The sequence below is a fragment of the Protopterus annectens genome, chromosome 1.part1 (genome assembly GCF_019279795.1).
Source record: "Protopterus annectens isolate FY-2018-M chromosome 1.part1, PAN1.0, whole genome shotgun sequence".
Classification (NCBI taxonomy): Eukaryota; Metazoa; Chordata; order Ceratodontiformes; family Protopteridae; genus Protopterus; species Protopterus annectens.
This window is the reverse complement of record NC_056726.1, coordinates 510,689,306-510,707,224: the sequence shown is the minus strand read 5'-3', so window position 1 is coordinate 510,707,224 and position 17,919 is coordinate 510,689,306.

Genomic DNA, 17,919 nt, shown 5'->3' with positions numbered 1-17,919 from the left:
AAAAACAAAAAAATTATGTTTCAATGTAATAGAATTAATTTAAATCTAACATATAAACTTGATGCATATCATCTAAGGGTCCTAGCTTTGAGCAAAAGTTTCAATGAAATGCTGTCATTTAGCCCTCTACCTCTATGTGCAGCCACCCTGAGAATCCATTTAACTTCAGCCTGTTCTGTTACATTCACTATATCACCTGATCTAATGTTTTTGGGTTGAACATGTAAGACCTGAAAATGAAAAACATGATCTTTGCCCATTTGTAGCGTGTGTTTAGCTATAGCACTATATTCTTGTTGTCGTGTGAGACAATACAAATGATCTCTTATTCTCTCTCTCAGAGATCTATTCGTTTTTCCTATATAGAATTTAAAACACAGTAAACAATGCACAATATACATAGGGTTTAGCTTTGGTCGTTCCAAGCTTGTCCGCTTGTGCAAACTTATCATTTATTTCATTTTCTTCATAACCTCGTGACATAAGCCCTTGTTTAAGTTTGCCTAGTTCTTCACTTAATAAAGAATCATCACAACACAACCTAGAAGTCCTCATAGCCTGCCCCTTTATTATATTACCAAATACAGTTGAATTATGCATACTCCTTCTATGTAAGAAGGCTGGTCTGTAGCATGGTTTCCTAAACACTTTGGTTTTGTAAGTGCTGGTGTCCAAGTACACCGTCACATCTAGATAATTTATGATGTTACTTGAATGCGCTAAAGTAAACTTCAAAAACACATTTGTAGTATGAATTTCTTCGGCCAAATAGTGATGTTAGAAGGAAGATACGACTAGACGTGGTGCAGAGCCAGAATATTTTGGCTGCTCCACTACCTATAAGAACAGGAAGGAAGAGGTCAATAGACCAGGATGGCTTAAGAGGAAGAAAATGAAAGGAATCTCCAAATTTTCAGCAGGTACGTACACTGAAGAAAATGTGGAACCAGGGGACTTAGTGTGGAACATTTCTAAGTATGTGTTGACAGAGGATGAAATTAGACTGCTGAATAGAGAGAGAAAATAATCTATAATATTACCTTATTGTAGTAACATCAATAAGATCAAAGATGCAATAGCAGAGAACTGGAATATACTTTTGGCAGATGATAGAACTATGGAAATAGTAGGTAGTGTTCCCACCTATACTTATAGAAACATGAAATGTTTGAAACAACATTTATGCTATCATGACATGTTAAATAATAGTGATACAGAATATAAGGAAATATTTTTGGGAACGAAGAAATGTGGCAATTGCATGCAATGTGATTTTATAGATGAATCCAGATTTTTTAAACATCCAGACACTGGCTACTTATGGGAAATGAGGAATAACAGCTCATGCAACACTAGGAATGTTGTGTATATTGTGCATTGTTTACTGTGTTTTAAATTATATATAGGAAAAATGAATAGATCTCTGAGAGAGAGAATAAGAGATCATTTGTATTGTCTCACACGACAACAAGAATATAGTGCTATAGCTAAACACACGCTACAAATGGGCAAAGATCATGTTTTTCGTTTTCAGGTCTTACATGTTCAACCCAAAAACATTAGATCAGGTGATATAGTGAATGTAACAGAACAGGCTGAAGTTAAATGGATTCTCAGGGTGGCTGCACATAGAGGTAGAGGGCTAAATGACAGCATTTCATTGAAACTTTTGCTCAAAGCTAGGACCCTTAGATGATATGCATCAAGTTTATATGTTAGATTTAAATTAATTCTATTACATTGAAACATAATTTTTTTGTTTTTATATGTGATTTTTCTGTGTTTTTAGATAGTATCAAACGTGTATATTGTTTACTAACTGTATTTGATCCATTTTATCATATTATACTACTGAACAGTGAACAAAATGCCATGAATTTATTGTATATAAGATTATTATTTTAACATTTAAATATTTATCACTATTGTTATATTTTTATTAGTTGAGATAAATAAGATGTATCAATTAGTAATTGTATACTTAGAGTAGTTCCAAGGATCTCAATAGCACATGTTTAATAGTTCTGTGTTTAAGGCTAAGGTGCTTTAACGTTCCTTGAGAAAGTATCTTAGGCTTTAATAATTTAATGAGCAATTGATTAAGAACTGATGCTTGTAAACTGATTAAGTATACTCATTAATTAGTGGTTAATTTTATATAAAAAGTTGGTTGTAGTACTGTTTTTATTATGTCTGAGGAAGCGGAATTGTAGTCCGCGAAAGCGCTTACATCCTTCATTTCATCTTGTTAAATTAAATACTTGAACTGAATTTTTGTGAACTATTTATTATATACTTGGATAAATTATTTTCCTGCTACGATGACTATTAGAGTGGTTTACTCCTTCCATTTGGGCATTTCTTCTATACATATTTTTGGAGATTTGAGTGACGCTGGAAGGATGAACTTTTTTCCATATACATATATATATATATATATATATATATATATAAAAATACATAAATATATATATATATATATATATATATATATATATATATATATATATATATATATATATTTATGGGTCCCCTTCAGATGGTCGAACTTTTAAAAGATTGACTTTCATATGGCCGAGACAATATGATCAAACTTTTAAAAGCACGACTGATCTGAATGGAGATCTCCATACAGTGTGGAACGGAAGATCTCGGAGTTGGTATATTTAAGTAGCGGGGGTGGGGGGGGTACAGGGGTGCATTTGTTTTTTGGGTGTATTATGGTGTTTACTTTACATGGTCAATGTTTCAAATGTTCAATCATATGTTCTCGGCCATATGAAATTTGAACATTTGAGTTGTCGATCATGTAAAGTAGACCCATATATATATACATATATATATACATATATATATATATATATATATATATATATATATATATATATATATATATATATATATATATATATATATATATATATATATATATATATATATATATATATATATATATATATACACACAGATATATATATATATATATATATATATATATATATATATACACACAGATATATATATATATATATATATATATATATATTGATATATGTGTATTCATCTTTATTTGTGTGTATATATATATATATATATATATATATATATACACACACACACACACACACACACACACACACACACACACACACACACACACATACACACACAGAAACACACACACGGTGCCAATGATGCAGCAGTTAGCATTTTCCTCTCACAGCAAGAGGTTCTTCAATTCGATTCTCGACTGGGGTGCTTTCTGTGTTCATTCTGCATGTCCTTCTTGTGTTCACATTAGTTTCCTCCCACATTCCAAAGAAATGCATCTGGAGCATTTCTCCCCAGGCCTCCACTAACCATGGGCTCTGTCCCAGTAAACAAATATTAAAAATAAAAAATATATAAATATCTTGATGAAAACTACACATTGAAATAATTTGTCTAATGGCCATTTTTTCCTTCACCTTACAGTCAGATTAATATAAATAATTTTTGGCTATGCTTTCAAGGGTAGGGAGGTAGCTTCGCAGGAAGGCAGGCTTTGTATAAAATGACAGTGTAGATACATAATCATTGTTTAATAATTACTGAGATTGCCTTTCAAGGGCAGTATATGTGTCTGTGTGCAACAAGCGAGATAAATGTGGTTATTTCTTTTGCTAGTCCAACAATCGGAGGTGTACAGAGAATTTGACTATTTTGTGTAGAAACATGCTGTTTCTGAACGCACAGGACAGTTACATGATCACTCTTGGATAGTCATTAATATGGTTTGCTGGAGGCAGTGTTTGTGTCTGACAGCAACATGCTGAAAGGATTTTTTGTGATCATTATGCCTTTATTACCTTATTAAAGAAAAAGAAATGTACAGAATGTGGCTATTTTTATGGGAGCAAGTTATCTGTAAAAGTATAGAGCAGTGACATGATCACTGTTAAATAATCAATAATATGGTATATGGACTATGGACTATAAAGATAAGTATCTAAGATCAATAAATTTAATTACGTAACTGTAGCTGTTATATTTGTGCTTTTTTCTCAGTCAGAATTAGTATAGTTTCTCAGAAGGGGGACATTTCACTGGTCCAGTATGTTTCTCAAAGCCCTGTGGCAGAATAGCACATTTAACTGTGTTTTGCACCATTGTAATGTGTCAGAATTCCCTGAATGTTTATTGCTATGAGATGTCATGTTGAAAAGAGATATCGCCTTATATAATGTTTTTAGGCAACTTGTGGGGACACAGTCTGATATTAAATCAAAAGAAAAATCCCATATATTTCTTTTGAATTTTTAAGTATTTTGCCTCTGAAATTATGATCCCTGCCCTCCAGTTTAGATAAATACACAGTGAAGTACACTGCATGAAGCTTAAGTTGCGCATGTGCCTTCCTATCTAGAATCACCATCAATGTGCATTCTGTAGCTTTGGATCATGGCATTTTGTTCTGAAAAAATACTTTTTTATGTCATACAGCTCCAGCGATATGGACCTTTATTGTCTGGTACTGCAGGTAGCATTACATTGCCATTTGTATATTTTGTTTTGCTGCCATTCAGTTCCTAACATGTACAGTTTGCTTTGAAGTTACCAGATGTGGTTTACCTGTGGACCCCCACCTGCACCAGTAGTCAACTTTCCATAGCTTTCCTTAGTGTCATACTTTTGAGCTGTTTTGTGTACTCTTCTGTAAATGCCTGGATCCACCATTGTAAATAACTGGCAACACAGGAAAGCTGTAGTGATAGCTTCAAATGGATGATTCAGCAGTGATAACACAGATCTGTGTATTATACCTTTGTTAGTTACACCAAGCAGTATAAGTAGTACTGTAAGTTCCACTATAGTCATTATTAATGTTAATGAGTACAAATATATTTTACGATGTAGCTGAAGAGATGTTTGTTGCCCCTTTCTCATATAATACATTTGTGAACTGTTTCATTGTATCCAACTCAAAATAGTCTTTTCTGAAATTATTTTTGCAATAGACCATATTAATTTGCCATTACCATAAATTAAAAATGTGTTTGTCAATGTAAAGTGGAAAGCATAATATTTTTTGTGTAATCAGCAGCTCTACCTTATTTCATTCAGTAATACAGTATCAAATGTATTTGGCAGATGCAGACATTTAATAAAGCAAAATATTGATTTTTTTCCATTATGATTTCATAATAATAATAATAATAATAATAATAATAATATCCATTTATTAACCAGATTAGCCCAGTGGACACATAGTCCCTTTTTTTAGGGGGAGGGGGTGACCTGCGAGCAATGTCTGATTAAGTGACTTGCTCAAGGTCACACAGTAGCCAAATGAAGACTGAGGGAATTGAGTCCTGTATAACTAAAGCTCACATCCTTACCCCCCACCACCGCACCAACTGCCAGTGTAAGAGGCAGAGCAAAGCATGAGCTCTTCACCGTCACATTTTGGTTTCACAAATTACTTTAAATTTTTTTACTTCATGGTGAGCTTTGATGGGCACTGTGCATAGCAGTGCTGTTGTTGGTATATACAGAATAAAAGGAAAGCATGGTATATTGTGATGTTTGTTACAATGTGTGCTACATAAAACAGTGTATTTGTAAGTGTGCAGTTAGAATACTGCAGTGTTATTTCAGTATATATTACTTTAGATGTATAACAAAAACAAGGGCACTGTGACTGCATATTAATCAAATGGGTACTATGGGATGTCACCACTCAGTACAATATGTGCTGTGCTATGCAGAGCTTTTGCTAGTGTAGTAGTGAGTACAGTTTCCTATGCCAAGCAGTGCTATCCACAGCATGACATTAATGCCTAATGTTAGACTTGAACTAGGAAAACTATATTTCCTTATTTGAAATGCATTCATCTTTACTTTGCAAACCTGTGTTCTATTCATTGTACAAAAACTTTGTGTGTTTTGTTTAAAAGGGCACGACAGAGTATAATTTCATTCATTATAATGTGTGCTGTGCTAAGCAATGTTTAAATCCACTGTACTATTAAAAATTGTATCATACCTACACTTTAAAGTGTATTCTTTCTGATCCATTTTGCATTCATATTTATTGCACAAGCTTGTGTATTGCTCAAAGCAGTGTTAACCAGGGGCAGCTCATGCTATCGGATTGCAGGACTGCAGCCCTCCCACCTCTGTAAAGAAAACAAAAATAAAAAATGTATTTAAAAAAAAAACGTAAAAAAAAAAGAGAAGAAACTAAAATAAAACCAAAAAAAAAAAATGAATCCCGGAACTCCGAGCATGCGCTCATGCACTAGAGCTCCTAGACAGGACTCCAGACTCCTTTGTCAGCAGTCCAGATAGGAAGAAAGGCATCTGTGCCCCGTAGATACCCAGACGTCTGTGTGGTGATGACCGCACAGACCAAAGGAATGTCAGACTGCATCATCTGCAGGCTGGACCAGTGAGGATCCGAGTATTCTCACAGGCAGGACAAGCAGACCAGTGATCTCTTGCAGATAGGACAAGCCAGAGGAGGTTTACTCTCACAGGCGGGACTTTCATCAGATGTTGGATTTGTGTATGTTTTACTCTCACAGGACTGTGGATGGATGTACTTTACTTTGGTGGAACTTTTTGCAAGCCGTTAGCCATCGGATGTAACTGGAACATTTTGCTAGCCATCAGATGGTGGATTACTTTCATGGGACTTGGTGGATGTTACAGCTGGGACTCTTTCATCAGATGGTAGATATGTAGTGGTACAAGTGTATGTGTGTGTGTGTGTGTGTGTGTGTGTGTGTGTGTGTGTGTGTGTGTGTGTGTGTGTGCATATATACCATGTGGTTCAGTGTTTTGTATGAGGTCTTCTGTACAAACTACTGTGATTAGACAGCAGGCATACTTTAAAGAAAACGGCCTTATGCAGTCATCGTGGTTCTAGGATTGGGACCTTTCCTGTCTCTGAGAGGCTGCTAATTCTGTCTTTCCAGGCCTAGTGATTCAGGTAAGTTGAAGGAAAGATCCCCCATGACATGACTGGTGCTGCTGACTTTGTAGAATGGAGTAAGAAGTTTCATTTTTGGAGGGTATTTGTTTAGGCTGTGTAGGTTCATAGATAAGTACTAGGTGCCTTTGTGGTCGATTTTAAGCTTAGCCAGTTATCCTGGGAAAGAATCAAATCTTGCCCCATTTTTCTGTGAGGTAAAGATCTTAACCATTATGCTAACCCCCAGGTATATGCAAGCTTTAAGGGCTCAGTCCTGTAAGAGTAGGCTTTTTGACAAAGGATGTGTTCAGTTATCAGGTGATAATGGGGGTTGATAATGCAACTAAGCATGGCTTTTTCTTGAGAGTTTTTGAAGAGTCTTTCAGGTTTTGGGCCAGTTATTTTTTTTTCTTTTGTGGGGGCAGGTACATTTTTCGTAAGAGTCTAGCAATCCCTGATACCGGTTTCTTTTTGAAATTCATGGCCTGTTGCTTCATACACAACTTATTGTAGAGAAGCACAAGTGAAGCTTTGTTATTTATGTATTTATTTGCATTTGTTTACTGGGAAAGTTCAACTGGAATGGAAACCCTTTTCAATGGAGGCACCCATGAAAGTAACAATCAATACACAGTTGACTAACTGTAAGATACAAATGAAGTATATAACATATAGTTGAATATATATTCATATAAAATATGTAGACATAAAGCATTGCATGCTGCTTTTTCAAAAGGTAATGGTTGATTGCATAACATTAGGAAAATAGTGGAATATTACATAAGCATAGCTGTTATACCATTTAAGAGAGACGTATCAGCATCTTACATGATATAGTTTTAATGCAAATGGCAGTGTGGCATATCACATTATGGAAACAAAGATAGTAATTGTTTTGTTTGAAGCATGAGATTTGAATTAGAGGACATACTGAGTGGAGGTAAGGGAGATTAAGCAAGGGGTATACTACAGTAAGAAGAATTAGATCTGATTAAATTAACTGAGGTATAAAAATTGAATGGGTGTGATACAGAGTAACTAGAGAATTACATGATACCCATTTTCTTTGAAAATCGATAGCTTTCACTAAAGTCATGTGACCTCTGAATAAGTTATGGTAAGTTAGGGAGTGCAATGAACAAAGCCTGCTGCATGACAGTTGTGGAGGCCTTGCCCCCACATCATCTAAGGCCATAGTTTCTGGAGTTTCTTTTTGCAGTTTCATTGATTCTGGATGCTGTTGTAGTAGGTCTCACATTTGCTTACTGTAACCATAGCTGTAAGGCGCCATTCGTAAGCTGCATTCTTTTGATTCTGTGTGATAAGTGATATACATTTTCCTTGTTTTGTGGTTAACATTGAGGTTGTGGAATCTCGGCAATTTCTGTTTTGCCCAACATATAGTAACCTTAGAGTGAGAGTCTGTGTGTCTGTGTGTGTATGTGTGTCTCTGTTTGTGTTTGAATTTCAGACTTCATATTCTTCAGAAAGTACATAGTAACACAAAACATTTTATTCTAGCAATTTTCTAAGTTTATAAGATGAATATCTGAAATGTGTCCCTATTTTTGGGACTGTATTCCCCCATTACTGGCTTTGTCCAGGTGTTTTTTGCTAAAAGGTTGACAGCCATTGTGAGAACTGAAGTCACTAAATGGTAGCCATTTAAGTTTCAGTCTTCCTCTCTTTCACAAAACAGCTTATTTGGCATAGTGGTATGTTTCTCTGACTGTTTTGCACAAGGTCCTGGGTTCAAGACTTGACAGTGAAATGTATGGTGGTAACACAGCATTTTATATTAGCAACTTTCCAAGATTATAAAAGCAATGCTTAAAATGTGTCCCTGATTTTTGGGATTTTGTCCCGTCCCAGTACATTTTGGCTTTTTCCAGATTACTTGTGCTGCGAAGTTAAGAGATACAGTTGAATGTCGAGTAGATTTTACAAGGAGCTGAGAGCTGCAGGGGAAGAGAAGTTTAGTGCGCTTATGCTGTCTGCTTGCATTGTTAATAGCACAACAGGTAGTGTACTTGCGTTTGATGCAGAAGGCTGTGGGTTCTACTCCCACAGGGGTGGGTGCTGCTGTAGTGAGAATGTCCTCTTTGGTAAAGATACAGACACATTATTTGTAGATGAAGCAATGAAATATAAAGTTGTTTGCTAGCAGCAACCTCTTCATTAGTTACAGATCTCTTTAATGTGGAATTTTATAGATGACTTTTACTTCTGCGGAGATTGTGCATATCTACTGGTGGATTGTAGAAGTCTGAGTAGACTTTTATGATGGAAATGTTCTCAGTTGGGCAGTTTTGTCATTATTGGTGCATGCATTTTGTTTCATTGTTTACTGGAAAAATGTTCAAAACAATAAATTTAAAACACCCTCTAACAACTGTACTGTATTATACAAGGATACAATCAGGCAGGTGTATCACACAACACATGTATGTCTTGTGTGCAAGGGGCCTATCATTTGAAAACAGACCAAAGTTAATCTTTATACTAGCCAAATGTATTTTCTTTGAATGTGGATTTCAATGCTGTTTTAATGAATGTGAGTTTCAAGGGCAGAGAAGTTTTAATGCTAAGTCTGTTTTCATTGTGAGACTGCATTGCATTGTTTAGCAGATGTCTTAGTGTTTGTGTTGTAAAATGCAAAATAAAACTTTCAAATTAAATCCAAATCATCGTAGAGGTAAAGCAGTATGCACATTACAGTGTTTATGGTAAATGGGGTGAAATAGCCAAGTAATGGGACATTAGAATGGTTGCAGGGGGGGCGGCTCCATTTGACCATGATTTTGTGAGAGGGAAGGGCGGCAAACTCAAAGACAGCCCCGAATGAACTATACCTCTCAACTGTCCAGATTTTCAGAAAAATGAATAGATTTTTGCTTCTTATTTTTGGCTTGTTCCTCATAAAATTTGTGGTTTTCTGGCAAATCATTTAGGAATTAAGTCATTAAATAATGACAGATATTGTGTTTCAGACTTCATAACCATCAGAAAACTCATACTAATACAAGACATACTATTCTATTAGAAAGTTTATAAGAGCAATATTTAAATATTGTCCTTAATTTTGGGCCTTTGTCCCACGTCTATGTATGGCTTTGTCCAGATTTCTTGCTCTGAGGTTGAGAGGTATGACAAATGTGTCTGGGCCATCACAGTCAGCCAGAAACATTTCAAATTGTGACATACTTGTTGTACCCCCCATGTAGTGACTCTGGATGTGTCAAGCAATGCAAGGAGCAGTTATGCAGTGTAAGTGTGCAGAGTATCCCACCATCCAAGGTAGACAAGTACTACATTGGCTTTTCATCTGTTCTTGCTTGATTTTTGCAGAATGTTCTGGTTTTCTGTCATATTTTTATACTGTTGATTTATGTTTCTTATTATTCAGAAAGTGCCCATTGCTCCGTGTTTAAGTAGCAATGCTTTCATAACCACCAGGGAAGCTTATTTGAGGTTGTAAGATGCAAGTAAGCTTTAATAAGCATACTGTTAAAGAATTACCAACATTGAAAGCCTTTTTGTTGTTGCCATGCAGAGAATACTTAACATAACTAGATAATGTGTAAGCCTTGGGTATTGAAATGCATATGACAGTATTTGTAATAAAAACAGGATTACAGTATTTTAAGAAGCTCATTACCTTTGATGGAGACTTGCAGTCATCTTTGCAGGCTTTACCCGTAAACAGAACAGAATGCCAATCTATCATGCGTGGTCCATAACCTGTGCAGTAATCCTTTAAGCAATTTATCTTGAGCTTGTTTCTTGTTTGCTGTTCATTTTTTACTTTGATCATGTTTTCCCCATGAAACAAGCAGATAGTTGTTGTTCAGGCAGCAGGTCTTTTTTGGATAAGAAACATTTTTACAAGTGGGGTTATCACAGATATTGCTACTTTCAGCATGTTACTTGGTACTTTTATAAAGCTGAATATAAATTATAATTAGAACTGCAGTGCAAGGAGAAGTGGTTTGAGTTGAGTGCTGCTTGTTTTTCTTATACTTGATTTTGACTGGCATTCCAATAATGTATTTAAAAAGTAATTTATTTTTTATGCCTTGCAACCTTTTTGTTCCCGTCTAGATATTAAGTAAGCTGTCATGCAGCCAATGCATTGAAATATTTTTTTTTCTTCTACACTTCATTTTGTCTTGATTGGACTCTTATAATGATGGTTTGGCACCCAGGGCAGTGTATTTAATTAAAGTTCCAGTTTTTGTGGTTTTGACTACAGCTCCTCCATTTTCTAGTTGGCCACACCCCTTCCCATTGATCCCACCCATTCAGCTGTCTCTTGCAGCTCCCCTTTGATTTGAAGTCACCAGCCACCACTGGTGTTAACTGTTGTGTATTAGGCGATGAAATATCACGAAAATGAGGTATGTTTGCTGAAATACTTGTAGCAGGAAGGGGTGTCATTGTCAGTGTTCTATTAAAGCACAGTGACAGAACTGCCCTTGCTAAAAATATTTCCCCATCCTTTCTGGTTTCATCTTTACTGTATAAATCAGAACATTGATTACTGTATGTGCTGTGTAAATTAGGCTATTCTTACTGTAATGCTATGAAACTTTCACTTGAGAATCTATATTTCCTAATCTGTTCTGGTTTCAGTTTTACTGTGTTTTACTGTACAAATTTGTGTGCTGTGCAAAGCAATGCTACTGGTTGAGTGTGTTGTGTGAAGGGGTATCATTACAATATATGTACAAAAGCAAAAACCTATAATATTTTCCTTTTGCATCACCCAGACAGAAATCATTGAAATTATATAACTTTTATATGTACAATGTAGTGATTTTGGCTAAACTGGTTCATTACTGACACATAATAACACTACCCATTAAAGTTAAATAAATTCTCCCCCCTGTCTCTTGGTATTGCCCAACAATTATTTCAAAGAGATCCAGTGCTGGGATATAATAAAACAACACAGCACAGTTAAGTAAAGTCTCCATCCTGTAACTTTGTCTGGTAAGTATAAAATGTAACAAAGAAAAGATAAATCAATGACTATATTATACATAGATTGTGCAATTACATGGCCATTCCCAATAACTCATTCCCTCCAGTACAACTCTTTTGAGTGTGTACCTTTAACTCCTAGTGGGTGTGGCCTGAGCCTTTAAAGATTAAGTTACTACTTATAATTCTAACAAATACTCATTGACAGAGGTCAGATATCTATACAATTGTATTTGCCATCATGTGTGCTTCAAGATAAAATATTCTGATACCTTGTGTGTAGCATGATTTTGGAATTATTAATGCAATATAAACAAGTAATATTTGACACCTAGAGGAGCAGTAGGAGGTAACTGCATATGCACCTGGAGGCATCACTCGGATGAAACACTATACTACAATAAGTATTAAGAAAGAAAAAAATCATAGCGGCTATTCAAGTGTACAAAAGTGTAACTCAAATACAAAGCATTATCATTACAACCTTACTGTTTGGATACTATTGCATCATGCTGGATACTTCCGCATGATATAACAAGAATCATATTTACAGACTCACCATATGTGAAGGCATTTCCTATATGCTTTAATACATCAAACATTTAAGTGAAATATATTGCAACACAAATGTGCTTCTCATTTTCAATAAACAATTTCCATGCTTTATTGTATTTCTTTAGAATTTAAAGATCATGTAGAAGCTTTCATATTTTACAAATGTAAAAGATTTCCTTAAAACACTGACAGATTCATTAATCCATCCATCCATCCCTCCATAATCCCTTTTTCACATTTTTGCACATGGGGTTGGGGTGTATCAACAACAGTGACAGCATCCAGAGCCATTGTTGACATCACTGAGTGGCTCGCTAAAGCAAATAAAAATAACGTTGCAAAATGTAAACTTTTAGTAATGTATTACCCATATTGCAATAAATATAAGCAAAATGTATTCTCAAATGAGTAGCAAAAGAATGGTTTTGAGTTTTGAAATGTAATACTCAGGCTCAAATAGTTTTTATTAATTCATTTGCAATGCATTTTGACCTTTCTGGTTACAGAAGATAAGAATGACCAAACAAGGCTTCCAACTGTAAGCAACTTTGAAAAAAAAAAAAAAAACAATAATACAATTCCATTTAATGTGTTCACTTAGAAAAACAATTCAAAACAGTACTATTACAGCATTACAGAGGTTAAGCACAATGCAACACTTCAAAATATGACATTTTTATAAAATAATAGGCTCTGGAATAGAGTCCCAACCACAAGAGCAGTTTAGGGGAAAAAAATGGAGGTCTTTTGCTGAAAAACCTTCTACAAATACTGGCATTATCAGACCTTGTAGCCATTATTGGTAGAAGTGCTATGAACATCAGAGAAAGCTACTTGGCCTACTGCAGCAGCTGAAAGTTGAATAAGACCAGATCCAGTCTTGGTGCTACCTAAGTACTATAATACAATTCCATTATTTAGTGCATGTGTTTAATAGTATTTTTTTTTTTTGCAATATACTATCCAAATGTGATGTTTTAAAGTACCAGCAAAGATCAAATGAAATTAATAACCTTATCAGGACCACCAAAGGAAACAGAACAAGGCCAAGATAAGAATATTTATTATTTAAATTAGAACACACACAAACATCTCTCTCTCTCTCTCTCTCTCTCTATATATATATATATATATATATATATATATATATATATATATATATAAACACACACACATCCATCCATCCAGCTATCCATCCATCCTCTACCCCTTTCCCCATTTTGTACATAGGGTCAGGGTGCCACTTCAACAGTGACAATCATCTCAAGCCAAGGTTTACATCACCAGGTGGCAAGCCCTGTTGCAGCAGTTCATCGATACCACCCAATCACGCACACACACACCTGTACTTACAGCCAATTTAGAGTGTCAAATCTACCTACTGCATGTCTTTGGAATGTGGGAAGAAACCAGAGCATGCAGAGGAAACCCATGTGACTGCAGGGAGGACATGAAGATTCCACATAGAAGGTATCCTGGCCAAGAATCAAACCAGAGAACCTCTTGCTATGAGGCAACAACACTAACTGCTGTACCACCAACATCAATATCTATAATTATCTACATATATATATATATATATATATATATATATATATATATGTGTGTGTGTGTGTGTGTGTGTGTGTGTGTGTGTGTGTGTGTGTGTGTGTGTGTGTGTGTGTGTGTATATATATATATATATATATGGGTCCCTATGACTTTGTCGACAGTTCATTTCGTTGACAGTTCATTTCATCGACAAGCATTTTAGGTGGGGGGTTGTGCCCCCACACCCCCCTAACTATATATATCAACTCCAGGGTCGCACAACATTGGGGAAGGGGGCAAATGCTTGTCGATGAAATGAACTGTCAACGAAATGAACTGTCGATGAAATGAACTGTTGACGAAGTCATAGGGACCCATATATATATATATATATATATATATATATATATATATATATATATAGGTCTACTACCGTAGATCATCAAATTACACTATTTCGAAAGTGCACATCATCAAAAGTGCACTTTTGCGAAAGTCACTAGAATGAACAAAGGGTTAGGGCTTGGGTTATGGATAGTGGATAGCTAGTAGGGCTATCCACTATCCTTAACCCAAGCCCTAACCCTAAGGTCCATGACTACCGCACCACAGTGCAGGAAATTGTATTTCCTCAACTGAGCAGTAGTTACAGACTTAATTGTACTGTGGTGTGGTAGTCAAGGACCTTAGGGTAAGGGCTGGGGTTAAGGATAGTGGATAGCCCTACTAGCTATCAAATATCCTTAAGCCAAGCTCTAACCCTAAGGTCCATCACTACTGCACCACAGTGCAGGAAATGTCTTGTTCAACTTAGTGACTTTCGCAAAAGTGCACTTTCGTTGAAGTGCACTTTCGCATTATTGGGACACTACTATCATATTTTGAAAGTGTAGTTTTGATCTATGGTAATAGACCCACATTTATATATATATATATATATATATATATATATATATATATATATATATATATATATATATATATTATATATATATATATATATATATATATATATGTATATATATTATATATATATATATATATATATATATATATGCCTTTATATATGTGTATGTGTGTGTGTGTGTGTGTAGATAAATAGTGGTAAATAATAAAATATAATCTTCTCTTACGAGGCTACTGCACAGCCAATCACAATCCACAACAGGATCGTTTAGATAATCAATATTTCCTTTCTCCAGGGATTGCCTCAGAATTATATATATGATTGTATATATAATTATCAGATGGTGTGTGGGGGTGCTTGCCTGACTGTAGAAGCACCTGCTGTTTGTTTAGCCTGCTCCAGGGTAATCATCTGAGCATTGCACAGTGTGTCAACATCAGTACTTTGATATTCTGAATAGAAACATGCCTTCTCGATGAGAAATACTAGATCCATATATAGATGCATATGTATAAACTTTGTGTGTGTCGCATATAGGCACTCGTTTCATGTTAGTTGAAAATGCAGTCTTTGTTACTTTGCTACTCAAGAAGTGTTTACTTATGCACTATATAATTTATATATATTGTCTACTTCCACTGTGTTATTTATACTGGACGTCATTTAATATAACTTCTAAAACAGCATTATGTCATACTGCTCAATATTTACCAGTAATTTTATATTACAAACCAGAGACTGACATACTTATGTAATATTATCATCCATCATCACTAAAGCATTATACTTCTTATTAGAAATTTCCCATTTTGCACTAAGTAGTACATTGAATAAGATTAATAATCAAACTGAATTTTGTGTACTCTACTGCTATAGTACATGTGTGTGTGTGTGTGTGTGTGTGTGTGTGTGTGTGTGTGTGTGTGTGTGTGTGTGTGTGTGTGTGTGTGTGTGTGTATGTGACAGAAAGATAGAGATTTTCAATGTGCTTTTGAATCATTCAGGTAACATTGTTTCTTTGAAAGTTGTGTACTTTTGCACATTTTGATTTGTTAGTTTTATTTTTTTGTAATAAGTAAAGACCAAAGGAAATATAAACAGAAATAATGCTCATACCCTTCACCCTGTCTATCACTCAGATAGTTGATTAGCCCCTCAGGTGATGGAGAAGCCAGGCAGAGCAGATGGAAAGGAGTGGGAAATATCAGTCGCCCCTCATAAAGGAGGGAGCAGGAGTTTGTCTTTGATCATGACACTCTCCAGGAGATACCAGGGAACAGTGATGGATTAGCACACCTTATGCCCTTGGCTGTTTCCAATCTATGGGCCCTTCCTAGTTGTTATTTCAGACCATCCATTAAAAAATGGTATTCTGGATTCACCTTCCTAAGTGTTTTAAGCATATACTTCTTAATTGTTTTTATTTATTGTTCAATAAAATGAAATTTTGTTGTGTGAGTTGCTTGTAAATATGAGTAGTCCTGAGCACTGCCTTGTCTAGAAATGAAATGTAATTTATTATACTGCTAGGTAACACCAGTAGTTTTATATAGCCACTGGATCTTCTGTTTTTGCCACTCTGTTGAAAACACACTTGTACATATTGCTTTTAACTTCTTTCCAACAAGAATCAGACACATCCAAATAATAACATGGAACAAAGACCCCCCCAAATCATAATAAGTTTAAAATATTACTCTAATGTATGTAGAAATGCATAACAGGTGTTTCGTTATCAGGCATTTTCAAAAGGACATGAAGTTTGAAACTCAAATGTCTGTCATTAATTAGTTAATACCATCTTCAACGACTTGCCAGAAAACAACAAATTGTAGAAGTTATAGAACGAAAATATAAGGTAAAATCTTTGGGCATTAGGGATAGGCAAGGGGTTTTATTATACATTCTGGATTTTTTTCAGGCTGGCAAAATCTGTACATATCAAAATCCTATTATTGGTATATTCTTATCAAATAAAAAACAAATTAATACGCTTCTCTTGGAAAACATTTATTTTCTGTAATTTTTATATGTTATGCTAAATTGGCATATTTTACATGTTCAAACATTCTGAGAAACCAGTTTTATTATTTGGGACAAATAAATGATTTTTAGCATGATAAACATCACTGAGAGATATATAAGAGAAATATGCCAAAGTTAATACAGCAGTGTCATTAAAATAAACATAATGGACCAGCAAAAATAGAACACAGTATGAGCAACACGCAAGGGGTATTATATAGTTATCTAAGAAGTTGCACACATACTAAAAATCATATGATTCACAGTGTAATTGTCCTACAAGTTACTCATACCTTTCTCTGAGTTCAGGGCTGCGGTATTTAACATGCAAGCTGAATGTGGTATATGTGATGACTTTGTATTACTGTGATGCAGCAGCAAAATTGCAGAAATCACAATGTCAATAAACATTTATTTTGTCTGGTACCGGTAGTCAAGACATTCAAACATGGCAAGTGTACTATGCACTCACACTCTTCACTAAGTATTATGGTGAGCATGTAGAAATATTTCCTGGAACACTGTAATGCTATATTCCCCATACTAGCTCATTCCACTGTGCAACACATACAAAATACAGTTCTGTGGGTTTGACTGCCAAAGGTACAATGCGTTTTGAAACATATAGGAAAAATTGTAAAAACACTATGTGCTGTTAAGGAAGTTAAAAAAGCAAATGCTGGTACTTAAGTCTTTAACAGCACAGTTACACAACACACACACACAATAAAACTATTATGATGAAATAATTGCACAACTATTAAGAAATTTAATTTCTTACTAAAGTTTTGAGGGCAAGGTTCAGTATTAGTTTTGTTATGATTGTACAGCATATTCTGTCTACATTCTAGATAAACCCAGGAATATCAAATAAGAGCTAAGCTGATATTAAGGGCATGAAACTCCCAAACAGCAACAAGAAAGAGAATCTGGCCCTAGGATTACATTTGCATAACTATTAACA